Source organism: Leptonychotes weddellii, chromosome 2, assembly GCF_054177405.1.
Source record: "Leptonychotes weddellii isolate Sample4059 chromosome 2, ASM5417740v2, whole genome shotgun sequence".
Taxonomy (NCBI): domain Eukaryota; kingdom Metazoa; phylum Chordata; class Mammalia; order Carnivora; family Phocidae; genus Leptonychotes; species Leptonychotes weddellii.
Genome location: NC_138370.1, coordinates 115,203,128 through 115,220,710, shown reverse-complemented (window position 1 = coordinate 115,220,710; position 17,583 = coordinate 115,203,128). Strand labels below are relative to the sequence as shown.

The 17,583-nt window shown below is 38.6% G+C and overlaps 1 protein-coding gene across 1 annotated transcript in view; it reads right to left on the bottom strand.

The window, feature by feature from the left end:
* Positions 1 to 16,512, bottom strand: part of MAPK10 (mitogen-activated protein kinase 10) — a 263,310-nt gene extending 246,798 nt beyond the window's left edge. Inside the window, exons 1-2 of the mRNA XM_081813138.1 lie at positions 15,938 to 16,512; positions 10,944 to 11,058 (exon numbers count right to left, since the gene is read on the bottom strand). The gene's annotated coding sequence lies outside the window, so the exon portion shown is untranslated. The remainder of the gene's footprint in view (positions 1 to 10,943; positions 11,059 to 15,937) is intronic.
* Between the last annotated feature and the right edge of the window lie 1,071 nt (positions 16,513 to 17,583).

Below are 17,583 nucleotides of genomic sequence, written 5' to 3'. Positions count from 1 at the left end.
GTGGGAGGGATGGGGTGACTGGGTGATAGACACTGGGGAGGGTATGTGCTCTGGTAAGCGCTGTGAATTGTGCAAGACTGTTGAATCTCAGATCTGTACCTCTGAAACAAATAATGCAATATATGTTAAGAAAAAAAAAAAGAAGAAGAAGAAGGTAGCGGGAGGGGAAGAATGAAGCAGGGGAAATCGGAGGGGTAGATGAAATCCAAATACTATTAAAGTGACTTTTCTACTAACCAGGAAAATAGTTTACAATAAGCAAAATTCATAATAAACAAAACAGAATGGACTTCCATGCCTGGCTTCATCCTCTCACTTTGGAATTGACAGAGAACAAGTTTGCTGTGTTGGCATTTTGTGGTAACGACTTTACTATTATTAACAGTGACAACAGTTTCAGGCAGGATTTCATATTTACATAGCGGCCTTCAACACAGGAAAAAAAGCACCTGGCAAACATTCTCATTTTTATTATTGATGGCTTAGATTAATAGAGCGCCTTTTTGTCAAAAGAGCTCATTTATCCTTACATGGACTCTTGTGACACAAATAGGCAAGCAATCCGTTTCTACATTTTACATAAGGAAAAACAAAAGCCCAAGGACCTGTGTAAAATTGCTTATTAATACTGTGGCTGGGCTTCTAATGAAATCATAAAGAATTCAGTATTTCCCTTCCTCACTGACTGCAGCACTATCTCTTTTATAACTTATTCCAAATTACCTGAAACCTGGATCCCTTTCCACTGGTTCTGGTTCTTACTGCCTCTTCTTCAAACTGGATTATCATTCCTTTCCTCCCTCTAACTGCTCATCCTGCCTCCATCCTCTCTCTTCTCCAAACCACTCTCAACATTTCTGCCAGAATCATTTTCCTAAGTCTGCTCAGAAAACAGCAATAGCTCTTCACTATCTACAGAGACAGACCCAAAATTCCTTCATAGATCACTCATAACCTCCCTCAGTCTGGCCCCAATCTATTTTCTCCACCATATCTCTAACTGCCATGTCCTCCATCCCCAAATCACACAAACCTAAACTTCTGAACCCCAAACCCACTCTGCTCCTTACTCATTGTTATTTCCTCTTCTAGAGGTAATCTTTCCAACTCCAACACTGACTACCAAAATTATCTTCACAACTCCACTCCAATGCCCTCTCCTCCATGAATCCCTTCTAATACATCAGTTAAAAATGGCCTTTCCCTCCAACTCCACAATACACATTTAACCTTTATTTGTGGCACTCACCATATTCTGCCCAGGTCTATAGTGACGTGAACGTACGTCTGTCTTATTAAAATGTTCTATCAATGACACTCCCAGAAAGTCAACTATGTGTCAGGCCCTGTGATGGGTAATGAGTAAAAAAGAGAAACTGATCTCTCTGCCTTCACAGAGGTTATAGTCTTACAGTCTTTCTCATCTGGAGTTCCTCCTGTGAATAACCAAGCACACAATTTTTGTTTTTTTTAAGGTAGTACGTACCATTCTAGATGCATAAAAGATGTTAATGCGTTACATACAACAGATGCTTTTTAGAAGTGGTTCTCAAAGTATAGTACACCAGACCTCTTGAGGATCTCCAAGACCCTTTCAGGGGGTTCCTGAGGTCAAGACTAATTCCAAATAATATAAAGATATGATTTGCTGTCATCACTCTCATTTACTCTCTAATGTACAGTAAAGTCTTCTGGAGGCTACATGATGTGTTTTATAACAACAGATTAAAGCCATAAGTATATAAGAGAATTCAGCCATCTTCTTTTAAACTAATCATAAAACAGATTTGCAAAAACATAAAACAATACCACTTTGTACCTATACTATTTCTGTTCTATAAAAAGTACTTTTCATAAAAATATATATATATTGTGTTAACATGTAACGGGTTTACCATTGCTAATTCATAAATGAATTACATAAATATTTTAAATTTATATCTTAATTTCTAATACGGTAAATACCAATGAATATAACCCACATAAGCCAAAGCTTGTGGTTAATAATTTTCAAGAGTGTTATGCACAAACAATGAATCATGGAACACTACATCAAAAACTAATGATGTAATGTACGGTGATTAACATAACAATAAAATTTTTTTTAAAAAAGTGTAAAAGGATCATGAGACCACAAAGTCTGAGCACTGCTGTAAAGGAACACTGAGACACATGTCTTTCTGCAGAATCCCAATTGAGTAATTGAGTTTGTAAATGACTGTTCCCTGAACTCAGTATCTATTAAAGCAACTATCTTATGTGTGGATTCATTTATTTGCAAGTATTTCCCCTTTCTCTCCCCATCTAAAGGCCCCAGATTTGGTAGTGAGCTGCTTAAGGGCAGAGACTAAATAGAATTTATCTTTGTTGCTGCTGCACCTAGCACAGAAAAGACAGCCAGTAAATATTTGAGGGAGAAGGACGGAAGAAAGGAAGGAAGGAAGGAAGGAAGGAAGGAAGGAAGGAAGGAAGGAAGGAAGGAAGGAAGGAAGGAAGGAAGGAAGGGAGTTGGAGGGAGGGAAGAACTGTGTCTTACTCATTCTTCAAAGATTCTACCACAGTAATCTGCCCATTGAAAATATCTGTTAACCCTCATGTAAATCTGTTGTATGGATATGATATCTAAGGTAATCAAGATGCCAATAGTTTCACCTGATATGTTGGTAAATCTCAGTACAGCTTAGAGACCATAATTTTTAAAGGTAAATTTTTAAAGATTCCTCTCATTAGCAAATCAATGAGCAAACATTTGTACACACTAGCCCTTTGATAGCAGCGGATAATTCTAAGATAAAGAAAGATACAAATCTAGAAAGTAGATGCAATCAATTTGGTTGCCTGTGCATAAGTTATCTCCCTTATGGATAATAAAGTCTCAATAATTAGAAGTGACTTCTTATAATTCAAATATCTTATCTTTCAATTTAGAGTGACAATGTGAAGCCAAAGATAACTAAAGGGGGTGGGTTAAAGCAAACTTGGGCATGGCAAGTCTGTCTTCAAGATCCTTATAAACCTCCATCTGGCCTATTCTTCCCTTCCACCTGTCCATGAAGCTGCTTTCTGTTCTCATGAAGTCCCTTCACTGGTAGTCCACTTGGGCCTGGCCTTTTGGGTATTATCCCATGCTTTAATTCAATCTGTACAATTTAATCTACATAGTTTTCACAGTTAAAAAGAAATTTAAACACTGTCAAAACTCCTTCATACACAGCTGAAACTCAGCTGGGTTAAGACTTGCCCAAGGGAATATTAATTAATGACAGAGCTGGGATGAGAATCTAACATCAAGGTCTCTTCCTTTCCCAGAAACTATGCAATGAGAATTTTTAAATAATCTGCTAAACCCCTAACAAAGTACTGTCTTGCTAAAAGTACAGGGGCACCTACTATGTGGGAAAATTAAGGCCCTGGCAGGAACACTTGCACACGGTGGCAGAGCCAGACTGAAAGCCAGGTGTCTGGCGCTAAAGCCCACACCACTTTGTTGGGTATATATTATTTAGACATGTGTTCAGTTTGGGAGAACCAAGGAGTGGGGATGACAGTTGTGCAAGAGTTCCCAGAGGACAGTAGGCGTGAACTGGACCTTGAAGGATGGGAGGAGTTTTCCAGATAGGATCACAGTGGCAGTGGGGAAGGTGCAGAAGAGAGGGAGAAGGAATGTTCTAGACAGAGGGAAGAGATACAGCAGCCTGAAGAAGAGATGGCAATGAGGAAGTGGCACAGAGCCAGTCTGGGAAACACAGGCCGCTCCTCCTCTCTGGAAAGTCAAGAGCTGGGTCTAGAGCAGGATTGGAAAAAAGATACACAGGACTGGAGACTCTAGAAAAACATTTTCTAGAGGTAAGTTTAACAAATAGGAACTTCCACCCTTTTTTAGTAGCTGATCTGTGTGACTTGCCTGCCTTTAGTCTGGGCAGCCAACATACAAAGGTCCCAAACACTTATTCGCCATTCACTAAACACCTACTCTGTGCCGGGCGCCAATCACCAAACACCCATTCTGCACCACTATTGTCAAACTAGGACAGGCAATGGAACAACTGAGTTTCGAATTTCTCTGGGCTTGAATCTCAACTCCAGGACTCACAGGTCACCTTGCACAAGTTATTTCTCTGTGCTCAGTTTCCTCATCTGGTAAATGAGAATACCGATAACAGTTATCATGTAAGACCATCATCTTAAATGAGTTAATTCATGTAAAGGGCTGAGGACACACCCAGCAAAGAGTAAGCACTGAGTAAATGTTGGATACTACAAAAAAAAGAAAAAAAGTACCGTCTTCAACACCAATCTTGATTCCCTCCCCATATAAAAATCTTTCCCATATATCCCCTTCCTTTAGTCTCTTATTTTAATGTGTTAAGACACTAATTCTAGTGTGGATATTATCTATGATTCAACATCCATTATCACCAATTCACACCTTAACTCAAGTTAGCTTACCAGGTTAGCTAACCAACCAATTTACCTCATAACATTTTTATTTTAATAGGAACAGTCTTCAACCAAAGAAGTAAGTGAGAATTTCACATACTATATCAGGTTTAGAAGCAGAAAACCAGAGGGTGTTTTGGCTCCTTAAATTATAACACAGAGCCAGACATCTGTACTCAGGACCAAGACTAGAATAGAAACTCAGCATATGAGATTTGATTGCCTGTGATGTTCCACATTGCTGACCTGAATGCTGCTTGGCAAAAGGACAGTCAACAGACATATGACATGATATATTTGGCTGAAATTCATAAAAGATGAAAAACAGTTAAATTTGTTTTCTACCCACTATTTCACATAGTTTTTGCCTAACATATTTTATTCAACCTTTTTTTAGGAGAGTGGGGGAGTACAATATCTTTAAATCTTATTAAACTAAATTTCAAGGCAGAATTATTCTGATTCTTAAGATTTATAAATGATTTTCTAAAGACAATATTGTCAAAGTTATCCACTGTCAAATTTAAAGGAGCTTAAAAGTGGGCCTTAAAGATTTAAAGAACAGGGCACCTGGGTGGCTCAGTTGTTAAGCATCTGCCTTCGGCTAAGGTCATGATCTCAGAGTCCTGGGATCGAGCCCCGCATCGGGCTCCTCACTCTGCGGGAGGCCTGCTTCTCCCTCTCCCACTCCCCCTGCTTGTGTTCCCTCTCTCGCTGTGTCTATCTCTGTCAAATGAATAAATAAAATCTTTTAAAAAAAAAAAAGATTTAAAGAACAAACAAATCACCTAGAACTTCCAGAAGTACAACTATAAATAAAACTTAGAGACATCCAGCAGATATAATTTCTGGTATCTGCACTGTAAGTATAGATTATCACATGTTATGAAACTGCTTAAGTATGGACTAAGTTTTCTAACGAGACTTAATCTGAAAATATTTTTTATGTTAACCAAATTTTCATTAAGATCTCATACTTCTATTTTAATAGTAGTTCTTCTAATAGTGATTATTGGAATACCCGGAATTCTCTATGAAGAATCTGAGATATGGTAAAATTTGTTAATTCACTCTTCAAATAAGATCCAGTAAAGTGCCAACTTGTAAAGACAGTATTATTTTTTCCTGATATAACATCAAATTACTTGGGACCTCTCAAACAGTGACAGTCCCAAATCTATCTTCCTAGGAAATATAGACTGAGGTTCCACAAATTGGTAAAAAGCCTTTAAAATTTTATACCATATGAGGGCTAGTTATGTTGGTTTTATGAGGGTGAAAAAGTCCTAAGGACTTGGTTTCCCCTCTTGGTAACTTGCAGCCATTGAAAAACAAGACAAAATTGCACTATAATAACAAATCTCTGAATATCCTCTTATTCATCTCATTTATAAGGTATTTGGTTCCACAAACCTGTTATGCTCATTTCTATCTCTGTTTACTTCGATTAGTTGTTATCATTTCTTGAAATTCCTGTTTTTACACTTACTTGGAATTCAAGCCACATCAATGTTTTAAGGCTCTATTCAGCCCAAATTTCACCTTTAATTCTGAGAAGGATTCAACACAGTGATAAAAAAGGACATGGTCCCAAGTTGGACTCCGTGGACTCTACCAACATTAGTTGCATGACCAAGAGCAAGTTACTAAAGCTCCCATGCTTCAGCTTCATCATTTATAAAATGGAAATGCTCAATAGGATTTCTGTGAGGATTCAATGAATTAGTGCATGCAAAGTGCTTTGAACAGTGAGTGGCACAAGTAATCACTCAATAAATGTTATCCACTATTATAATCTTTATTATAACTTTCATTCTTCCTGCACTACTCTGAACAACTGTAGACTCATAATTCATAAGAACCCTAGACTGTAGAGGTCAATGAGTTCAATCTCCCACATCAAGTAGTAGCACCTCTAAAATGTTCTTAATATTTGGTCAACCATGAAAATGGTTAAATGCTTGCAGTGCTGGAAAATTCACTATTCTTCTAAAAGCACAGACTTGCAAATAATTCTAATCATCAGAAAGGTCTCTTATGTATGATGCCTACTTCCTACTCACTGGTCTCTTATTTCTGTCTCCACAGCTTGAAAACAAACCTTCATCCTCTATCCACTTTCACACAACATTCTGAATAGTCTCTGACTAGTTAAGTAGAACACTTTGTTTAGGGAAGTAAACCAAATTTTGACAAAATGTACTCAACAAAAACAATGACAATAAAATTATACCTTCTTATATGAGAAATTAAGGTATTCTTTGCTTCTGAAGGGAGTTGGCCAACAATATTCACATTTATCACTCAATCTACTTAAATAAGACTGTAGACTCCCTGTCAGGCTGCTTTCCAGACTGTATCCACAGGTATAATTTTTTTGTAGTCTAGTTATTTCTCCATGTAGTCTCTTTGGCTGTGTGTCTTTTCTCCTTGTGATTTTCTCTTTTCTGCCTCTGTTTCTATCTTTCCATGTGTCTATCTCTTGCTCATTTCTCATTCTTTCATCAAACCATCATTCAACAAACATTTGTGTAATGTTACCACGTATCAGGCACTGTGCTAGGCATGGAAAACTCAAAGATAATTAGATCTGGATCAAATTACTCACAAGCTAAGTTGCAGAGACAGATACATAAACAGTTAATAAAACATCATGGTAATGCAACGAGATAGATATGCCTAGGCTACTGTGAGAACACTGGGAAGGAATGCCCACTGGAAGGAGTCAAGAAACGTTTCTGGAAGGAGATAACACCTAATGAGGTCTAGAGTGAGTCTCAGCAGTACCTCTCAAAGTTTAAATCACCTGAGAATCTTGTTTGAAAGATTCGGAGTCCAGAGATCTGGGTGGGATTTGAGATACTGCTTTTCCATCAAGCCCCAGATGTTGCCCATGCTGTTGGTCTGCAAAGGTCTTAAAAGATGGCTAATGACTAAGTAAAGGTTGGGTGGAGTGAATATAGGCAGGATAGACAGTATGAAGTAAATCACAGAGGTAAGAAACACTTGAGTGTGTGTTATGAGAATGAAGCACATTAGCGTCCCCAAGCAATTCAAAAGATCATCAGTTCCTAAAATGGGGGTGGATGGGAATATGGTATATGTTAAGGAGAAGGGAATTTATTACATAGCCAATGGAGTATATCAAAGTAAGTAGGGCAGTTACATGGTAACAATTGCAAACCAGATCTGGTGGTTTCATTGGTAGAATCATGGGCAAGAAGATAACACTCTAGGCCACATTAAATAAATCTGCTAACAAGGATGATGAGGCAATTGACTTAAAAAAAAATGTTCAGCAGATAAAGTAAGTTGATTGTATTTTCACTTATTAATTTAAAAATCAGCAAAGTTGTTACTCCTTTGTATTCTTTGTAGGCCTGCTATCTTTTCTTAATCTGACACTTAGTAATATGTGATCTTAAATAAGGCACTTAAACCTCTTTTCACACCAAGTTCCACATTTTAAAACAGTGAAGAGTTGACCCAAATAAACACTGTGGTCTCTTTACCCTAAATTTTATGGTCCCCTGAACTAAATTCATTTCATACTGAATCATGGAATCATAATTTTTAAAACCTACCACAACACCTGGAATATAAATATTCACTATATTACTAATACTGACTCTACCTAGCCAACAGGTATTAAAACTTAAGACTTTTTATACATCCTGCCTCTTCTTCACCCATGACATTCATTACTGAGTCCAGTTGCTTTGTACTTATGTTTTACTGGTGATTCTTTGGTTTATGTCCCTATGATTTTTTAACTGGATTCTTGCAATAGCACCTTAGGTGTTCTGTCTGGCTCCAATCTAATCTTCCTCCAAACACTATCCAAAAAAATTGAAGAAGTCTGGAGTCAGAAAGCCCTGCGATTGAATGCTAAAGCCCAGTGCTTCTTAGCTGTGTGACTGTTAGCAAGTTATTTAACCTCTCTAAACCTGAATTTCTTTATCTGTAAATCAGAGGGATGATATAAGATAAAATGCTTGCAAAGTGCTTAGCACAATGCTATTACACAGTAAGAACTCAATAAATGCTAGTTATTATTTTGAAAGACAAATCTCATAAACACTTGAGCAGGTACTTCACAAAAGAGGAAAATCAAATGGCCGTTAAAAAATGAAAAGATGTTCGGGGCGCCTGGGTGGCTCAGTCATTAAGCATCTGCCTTCGGCTCAGGTCATGATCCCAGGGTCCTGGGATAGAGCCCCGCATCGGGCTCCCTGCTCTGCGGGAAGCCTGTTTCTCCCTCTCCCACTCCCCCTACTTGTGTTCCCTCTCTCGCTGTGTCTCTCTCTGTCAAATAAATAAATAAAATCTTTTTTTAAAAAATGAAAAGATGTTCTTCTTCATTAGTAATCAACAAAAAGCCAATTATACTTCTATGAGTACAACTAAGTATCCACCCTATAAGCAAAATTTAAGAACTTATAAATCAAATGTTGGTGGGGTATAGAACTTCTCTTATATTGCTGATGAGAGTGTAAACTGATATAACTGCTTGGGGACAATATTCTGGCATTATTTAGAAACACTGAATGTGCACACACCCCCAAATTCAGTAGTTCCTTTCCTTGATATTTATCTGAAAGAAGCTCTTACACGTGTATACTAGAATCTGAAAGCAACTTCATTTCTACCATTCCCATTTATGCCCTAGCACAGTAAATGACATATAGCACTCACAAAAAATCATACTCTGCCAAGCCTCTGGACGCTTGGAAAATATTCCCACTGCTCCCCTTCCTCTGGTTACTTTTTATTATCCTTAACATTCAGTTAACATATCACTTCCTTTGGGAAGTCCTCCTTGACAATTCCCCATGCCATCTGTATTAGACTCTCCTCTGCTGCACTTCTGTTAGCACCCTAAGTCTACCCATTTAACAACCCTGTTTAAGTACCACACTCTTTGAATAGATCTCCCCCAATTAATGGCACATTTTATCATAAGTACTATACTCTTTAGACTGAAAGCTCCTTTAAGGCAGGTACGATCTCTTTCATCAATCCCAAGAGTTAAAGATAATATCTACATCACAGATTCTCAACAAATGTTTGCTTAATGAATAAATGTTTAAGATGGGGCAATATATGTTTTCTACATCACTGGAAGTGGCACATAACTCAAAATATTAAGTTCAGCCATATAAAGTTGTCCTTACTTTAGATCCATGATGGTTGATTATAGGCAACATGCTATTCTCTTTTATAAGAAACATGCATTTAATACATGTTGATTAAGCACAGCATAGTGATGACTATTATATCTACTTTCTCAAAATCACTGTAAGCAGACTATAATGAAAATCATGATGTGAAATAAGTATAGGGTTAATTTCATCAGTCTTCTGTAGTTATAGTTTATGCATTAATTCACAAGACAGCCTACCTACCCAGCATTATATGAGTCACTAAGCAAATGAAAGAGATATATTGATCACTATTCAAAACAGCTTCTTTTGGAGTCTTACAAGCACCACTGTCATGCGCTATTTCTCAAAGAAGTTATTTGACAGATTATAACTGGTTCATCTCTTCTGGAGTCTATAGATTATTGACTTTGGTGACTATAAAGCATCAAGTATTTGATTAAAAAATACTATGCCTGTGTGTGCTGATATTTTTATAAAATAATAAGTTTTCAAAATTATTCCAACTAGCAGAGAAACTGGATCTACTTTTTTTTTTTTTAAAGATTTTATTTATTTATTTGAGACAGAGAGAATGAGAGACAGCACATGAGAGGGGGGAGGGTCAGAGGGAGAAGCAGGCTCCCCGCCGAGCAGGGAGCCCGATGCGGGACTCGATCCAGGGACTCCAGGATCATGACCTGAGCCGAAGGCAGTCGCTTAACCAACTGAGTCACCCAGGCGCCCGAGAAACTGGATCTACTTTTAATATTGTTGTATTAGGCAAAAGGATTTGTAGGGTAAATGTCTATGGATTGAGTTTTATAAAACTGTGCTATGATTTCTCTCCCCTATTTCCAAGGTTCTAAATGTTATGTTAATATATATATTATATACATTCTTTATATACTCCTATATATTTACATAGGAGTGTTCTTGTATATGTATTCCTGAAAGGTACTGAGCATTATAATTTAGCTCAGAACCAATTCTTCTACCAGAGGGGATGAATTGATAAAATGTGGAATTATGTTGTAAATAATAAAAGCCACTGAAAAACACTGTTACCAACTGTTACTCAGGCACATGAAATTGTTCATTACAGCTATCTTACCAGACTGGTATCATGCAGGGTGGTAGAATTGTGGTGTTTTACAATGCACCCATGCACCTCAAGACTTCATGCTGCTCTATGTGGCACCATCAGTTAAACATTGTGTCCTGTTGATTTTCACTTCTTTAGTTGAAATTATTTGGAGCAGTATTTCTTCAGATCCATACACTAAATCCCATGCAATATTTAAAGCGGTTATGGAGATTACATGTTTTCTGCTAAGGAACATTTATAAATTTGTGACTCACCACTGCTTGTATGGTTTCTCATCTATAGGAAATGGTTCTAATTCAACAGCTTCTTGCATGAGTTGCCATAACGAAGATCTGAGATGGTCCTGCCGTTGGTGTTCCTCACGCTGGCCTAAAATCAAAGCAAAAACACAGAATGAATTTGATTTTAACACTTACATGGGAATTTCATCTGCATTTAGGAAACCAAAAGACTGACAAAGACAATTGAAAATGAATGATGGGACACAAGATGCGGGAATAAAACATCCAAAGTTAGTTCACTCTGTTCAAATGTATTGCAAGTACAAGAACTTTGATGTTAGCAACACCAGAGTAGCTGGATATTTTAAAAGCTGAACATAAGCCCAATTAATAATTATTACTTTAGTTGGCATGGTATTTGACTTTGTGATATGGATTTGGTTTTGAGATACAAGGCACCCTACTCAGCTTCAACTGGGACAGCTTCACTGTTGCATGTTTACATAGTCTGCTTTTCATGTAAGATTTCATTGGAATGATGGGTAACATACTTACCAATAAAAGGAGGAGGAGAAGTTCAAAAACCTCTGAAGTATGTGAAATAGAATAAAACTAAACTGAAGTTGGTCTGAAGCTGGAAACAGACCTGTATGTATGCTTTCCCATAATCGGATCTAGTTACAAAAATAGGTTTGTAACTTCAATCTGTTACTGTTCCTTTTTGAGATTATACTGGACCAGATTCTCCAAGATTTGCCAGTTTTCAATGCTCTACCCATTATCGAACCGTAAGTTTTTATTTCTAGAACTTTGGAAGGTATGCTCACCATACTGAAAGTAAACTTCCTCTCTGCTCCAACTAAGAGTCCCTTTCCTGGCCGGGTGCTTACAACTTTCTACTAGGAATTCTTTTCCCACCACACCCTCCTGCTGCCCAGACATCCCAATGTGGCCTCCAGTGTCACATGTATTTCCTTCTCTTCTGAATTCCTGTCATATTTCTTGTCAAATTACTAATAGAGCCCTTGATTATACACCATCTTTATTTAACCTCATCTCCCCAAATGGCCCCAAGCTCTTCCTTCCATTGCACTAAGCAGAGAACTCTGTACACGGGAGACATTCACCCAAGGAATATTTATTGTGTCCCCACAATGGGCCAAATAGACACAGTCAGTACCTGAGAGATTATACTATCATAGAGAACACAGGAAACAGGAATAGGCCATTACTGTATTGTGTGATAAGTGCTATGATGGCGGAAGTACAGACACTGAATAAACCTTGCCAAATAAATGGGCCTAAGAGCTTTCACTTCACGATCAAAGCTTTCAGATCCTCTTTCCAGTGTATGAGAAGAGGAAAATTACTTGAAGAAACTCATTTTCAGGAAGCACATGGAGCACGCAGGCAGGTTAACATCCAAAATCCAGGAGGCAGTTCTACTTCTAGGAAGAGAAGTCACTAAGCTGAATTTCTAGTACTTTTTTAAGTCACTGCTGGGAGGTAGCATTTTTTTTCCTGCTTTCTACAACACACACACACACACACACACACACACACACACACACACAATGTAACAAAAATCCTGTTTATTACCAAACAGGCTACTCTGCAAATACCTGATGGCCCTGTAGGGGAACTTCACTTTACACCTGCACACCATATGGATTTCAGAGCAACTGTGGGTTTCACATCTCAGAGATAAGAGCAGTGAGAAAGGCTATAGTGGCTTACTATGGATCCAAAACATCAATTCAACTAGAAAACTTCTTTACCAAAAATAAGTATAAATCTGTAGTCCACTTCTCATACCAAAATGCTTCTTTTGATTTAAGGATTTTCAGTATCACCGAGTTCTCCATTTAGAGTTTCTACCAAGATCCACAACAAGAAATGGGGGGGAGGGAGTAGGATAGTAACTAAAACATACAGATTTTTCACTTTCCCCCTCTTTGCCTTGATTTTCTCATAAGGATAAAATGTACTCAAACTGAAAAATCTTCAGTCAAAACCTTAAAACTTTGCTATGAAAATATGTACAGATAGGTAAATTTCTAAAATTCAAGCTCCAATTCTCAATTACATTTTCTCTTTCAAAGAGAAATAATCAATATGCAGCATGATCTTTTATCTGAATCAGCAGCAGTGCCTCATCTCAGACTTATATAATGCAATAAATATATTTAATATACTAAAGAAATAAATGGATCTTGGTCTCCTTTACCAATAAGCATTCCCCCAGTAGTCTACAGGCCCAACTTTATCCAAGTCCATGGTCCTCAGAGGAAGGTGTGAGAGATGCATGTGTGGTGGGGAGGAAATACTCAGCCTGCAGCAAATACAGCTTTGTACTCCTTTCAGTCATTACTAGACACTTTGTGCCTCTTTTTGCTTAAGTGTTGCAATGTCCAACCAAAAGCTTAAAGGAGACTGCGAGAGAAACTAGTAACCGCAATGGAGAACGACTTTTAAGTGTTAATTTGTTTATTTCTTCTTCTAATTGAAGGAAGACTCCCTTGCTTTGATACCCATTATTCTCACAAGCAACTAAGCTATCATTGGATTTGCACACACCAATTCCATGCAAAGTCTTTTAGCTCCAAATGTGACCTGAGGCCAGAACTAGAGCAGGAAGGGAGAGCACCTGCCCCCATGTTTAACAAACAAGGAAGCCCCCAATTTGTCTTTATTTTTATCATCAGTATTAAAAGACTTTTTCACTAAGATTACATCCGAAGACATAGATTCATATACATAAAGCCACAATAAAACTTAAAAAAAAAAAAACCTTTAAATATGGGATGCTTTATCTTTAAACATGGGAGGCTTTTTCACATTACTGAGGTTAGGCAGATCCCTTTTGCTTATGATATCCCTATAAGATACACTAACCAGGGAAATCCTATGAATTTTCCTGCAACTTAAAAATATACATTTATTTTATAGCATCCACAATCGAGTCTAGTTCATTCTAACCTTGAAAAACATTGACCACGTCCTATTAAACCATTAAATACTAATAGGTGCAGACGTACCAGACAATGACAGCAAAACACACTCGGTCCCTCTGGGATCTGTTCACAAACATCCCCTTCCAGCATGACAAACACACTCCTCCCAACAGCAGATGCTGTTCTGGGGCAAGCAAGCAGGAAGCTGGAGGCAGCTGATTTTTCCACTCTACATATGATTTCTTACTGCCTCATCATCAAGAATTTTTTTTTTTTTACCAGAACTGCAAAGATTCTGTAACACCAGGAGCCCATCAAATTAAACTACTCTACAACAGGAGGGAGTGATGTGCAGATGAGGAAGCACGAAGACTCTTTCATATCTAAGGTCATACCACCTTTGTCATCTGATTTGCTAGTTCCGTTATGGGGAAGAGAAAATCCAGTTTGCTCTGTGTAATAAAATAAGCTAGCCCAGTACTTTATGTCAATTAAGAGTGAGATGGAGGCAGGAAAGGGGATTCGTGCCAGAGGCAGCAAAACTGCTCTATCCAAGCTGTCTGGCCCCTAAAATCCAACGGTTCCAAAGTAGAGTCAGAAGCTTGTGAGCTCATTCATGAGCATCATCACTATCTGTATTGACAACATGTAGGCTCACCTAAGGTAGAACGTGTACAGAAGCCTCTCTGAGAGAGGTGGTCATTCCTGCAACCATTTTTGATACGTTGATCAGCATTCTGTGAGATCTTCCGAGGTCTGACAGCTAGCAGACAAGGGACAGAAGGAGAAATTGGAACTTGGGCTAGCAACACTAAGTGCACTTATTTTCCTTCCATCTGAACTGTGGCCTGTCCCATGACTTAGCCTGCCACTTTCTGGTTTATTCATAAAAGTTACCGTGAACACCCCAGCAGCACGCAGGGCTGCTGTACAGTCCCTGTCAGGCTCTGCAGCAAAGACAACCCATGTAAACAACCCTGTAATTCCTTCAGAGCCTCCTGCCATGGGATAAGCCATTCTTTTTCTGCAGCTAAATGGCAGTACCTGGGAAGTTATGTGTTAGAAGGTAAAAGCAGAGACAGCCTCTAGATTGAAAGGTAGAGGGAAAAAAATACATATATAATTTTTTCTTGAAATATCTCTAACCTTGATGTACTTGAACATTTTCCAATAAATCACATTTATTTTGCTGCAGGCACAAAGACATAAATTCTGATAAGTATATTGCCGTGCTCATTTCTGATATTTTTTTTCCCCAAAAGAGCTCTGACATTTCTAGGGGACACAGTATCCCAGCACAGAATATGGGAACCCTGCCATTAACAAAAAATGCTGCCTGCTATGACTAGGAGATCACTTTCTTAAAGGGACCCCTTACCTATGCGACTGCAGTGCCAATGTTTCCTCTCATCTCTAACCTGACCCCTGTCCTGTGGTCCTCTCCCCGGCCTGAATTTAGCCTAGAATGTCTCTGCAAGAGTAATGTCATTAGTTTTGCAACTAAAATATATAAATACCATTCCCTACTAAAAATAAATATGTTCCAAAATATTTATTTAAATTACACCTCTCAGGAAGTAAACATAAACGCACACATAAAGACATGATTTTTTAATGTTTTATGGAACCCAGAGCATTTCTTAGATATAAGACTGAGGTCAGCACTTCTAACAAGCACAGCTGTTAACTGTCTCTCTGCCTCTTTCTCTCTCTCTCTCTCCAACCCCCCTTCCCTCCCTCTCTCCCCCGCTGTTTTTCTCTTCCCTTCTGTAGCTCTGCATTGGTCTAAAAACCCCTGGTCACAATAAGAAATCTCCCTCCCACCCTCTGCCAACCCTCACTCCAAACAGGAAGGTTTCCAAACGCCCAACTCTGGGGAGAGATGCTCCACACAGAAGGAAAGGCTGGTGGCTTCTTGCCTCCGAGGTACTTCACTTCATGAACCTGCTTTCCATCCCATCTCTCCCACTTTTCCCATGCTCACTCTCCCATCCCATCAGGAGCAATCAATAGGCATCACCCCCACCCTCCAAAAAACAGGTTAGAACCCAGAAGGAGCAAAGAGCCACCTACCATTCCGTGCTTGAGAACTACGATCCTGATCCAGCAGTGTTTGCCCCAGAAATCCTCCCTATTTGTTTTTCATTAACACATTCCAAATTGTAATAAGGAATAGATTCTTTGGAGGTGGGGAAATTGTTTAAAATTAATGATAGACAGGTGATTTCCACAAAAACCCAATCTTAAAGTCACTCAAGCCCCTAGGAATTGAGGGGTGAGGAGAAAAAAGGAAAATTGTAAAAATGAAAAAAGAAAAGAAAAAGGTAAGCATGTAACAAGCACCACCCACCCCCATAAAAATAAAAAAAGAAGGGGAGGTTTTTTAAAAAAGAAGAAGAAGAGTGGCTTGCTGAATCACCCTCTTTCACTGCCTGGAAACCATTGTGCAGCGTGATGCTGCCTGTACCATTGTGGAACCTACCAGAGGAGACCAACAGAGGGCTTGGGGAATGGGGTTGCTATGGCAACCGAAAGGAGCACACATGACGTCAAAGCCCAGAGTGGTCTAGGGAGGGGTGAGAGGGGGAAAGGGAAAGAGGAAAAAGTCTATGTGCGGCTACAGCTACTGTGTTTTCCGGCGAAATGAGGACCAGGCAAAATGGAAAGGAATGGGGTTCGTTGGCCGCCACTCTCAGGAACTACATCAGCAGCCCGTCGGCACAACCCGGAGGAACAATCCGCTCCATGCAGCCCCGGCTCTGTGCACAGCAGAGCTGAGGAACTAACGTCCGCAGACCAAAACACCGTGAGAAATACAGTCAATCGCTGCTTTTCAACTAGCTCCGCTTTTTGCAAACAGCACAAAGTGAGACTTGTAGTCTAAATGTCAAAACAAACAGGGATGGTAATAACCTCAGCAGAGAAGTGAGCGTCTGAGCCCCAGCTGGACCCCAGAGGTCATTTGCACAGCACTGTTCCTCCGCTCTGGTTCCTTGGTTTTTATAAAAATCATAAATAAATACCCACTACACCAAACTCAACAAACTGATTCTTCGACTGCAATTAGAATGTGGGAAAAAAATACTGTTAATCTGAGTTAACAAACCAGGGGCTCTTTTTTATTATTATTATTGCAGATTATTCTCTGGAAAACCGATACAAACTGTATTATTACTATTGGGGGTAAATATCTCTATTTCATGTAAGTAAATTGCCCTGCTTTTGCCTGTTAGAGTATATTTTTAAGTCTCCATACAGTTTTAGCATCTACAAATAATACTTTTTTTCGGATGAGGGCAATTAACCACTTCCACTATTTTAAAAAATTACCAAATTCTTTTAACCTTTTTAAAATATTTTCTTTACATAAGGAAAATTTTCAATTCACATTTGACCCAACCAGCCTCAGCCCTTGGACTTCTCAAGTTACATTATCTAACTTTTCTTAAAGTTCTTTTCTTAAAGAACTTTGTGGTGGGTTTCTGTCCATTGAAACCAAGTAATGCTGAGTTTTATACCATTGTGCATTGTTTTAGAACTAGCATATTTACATGAATAAGGAGCTTCTTCCAGAAGATAACAGAAAACAGAAAAGATATAATATGCAACAGATATAAACCAAGCAGTGATCATAGACACTAAAACATCATAAAACTGTTTGGTACTACATTAGGTTTTGTTTTCATTGTTGTTGCTGCTCTTATTTTATTCAGGAGGGA